Consider the following 1,307-nt stretch of genomic DNA (forward strand, 5'->3'; position numbering starts at 1 on the left):
TATTGACACTAAAATTAACTCTGTATGTGAAGAATGGCCTTCACTTATAAATATTTTAGAGATATTATGATTATCTTTGAAAAAGAAAATATTATATGTTTTTGCAAGTATACAAATCATTCAATTTTTTTATGTACTTTTTAAATATTTAAAAAACATTGAAGTAATTTACAGAATGTGAAGCAGTGAAGCACACATATTATTTGTTATGTACTTGGTTAGTGACCCCATGGCTAATTGGCTATATTGTCTTGATCGATTTGGAATTGAAGTAGCCAGAATAAGATTTTTCTTTCACGCCAAGTTTCCATTGAAAACGACACACCCCACCCAATTTATATAGATTTTGTATAGCTACTCAGATTAGATAAGATTTATTTTAAATTTGATTTATATAATAAATTACTTATCTTAAAAGTTTAAATTATAAATATAAAAATAAAAACAATTATATATTTAACCGTCATGTAAGTAAAAATATGTGGCCAGCAATAGTTGAGAGATGAGTTAGCTTTATCTGAGCACTACTATATGTATGTATATCTATGTTGTGCAATAATTCATAATAAAAGAATAAAACATCAACTCTACTATGAGTTAAAAGGATATACTGTTCTATGGGTCATCATGTTCCTTCTCCTATCCATGAATAATAAATTAAAGGTGTATGTTTATATGATTATTACTTTTGGGGTTATATATAACATTTCGCTACTCATACAAAAATATTTTTATTTAAAAATAATAGTTAAAATATAAATATATATTATATTAAATAATTTAGTCAAATATATTAAATAAAATCATTTTCATTTACGATTCGGATAAATATGGATCAAAAGAAAAGAAGAAAATAAAGCATATATATGAATTTTAATTGTATTTAAGAGTTTATATTTATTAAACAGATAAGTGAATTAACTGTTCAACTAACTTAATGTTTAGACCATAGCTAATTCATAAATTTATATGCATAGGTAGTTGGAAATGTGTTAATTACATATTGGGTAGACCAAAATTTTACTGCATTGAAATTTTGATTCTTGTTTCTGCTGAAAGTATTGAAACGTACATTACTAGCATTGCTTTTTAGTACGAAAACATATTCTTCTACATGGCATGAAGAGTGTTACAACATGCAATGTTCCAAAAAATAAAGTAACTTCTTATTATTATGCAAGTTAAAAATTATACGTCTATTTAATTAGGTAATCTCATATAAATAAAAATAATAATTGTATATTTATATTGTTATTGTATTAAAATTAAATTCATAAAATAAATAATTTTTTTATTTAATTATTCTA

This window comes from Arachis ipaensis, chromosome B03 (assembly GCF_000816755.2).
Source record: "Arachis ipaensis cultivar K30076 chromosome B03, Araip1.1, whole genome shotgun sequence".
Lineage (NCBI taxonomy): Eukaryota > Viridiplantae > Streptophyta > Magnoliopsida > Fabales > Fabaceae > Arachis > Arachis ipaensis.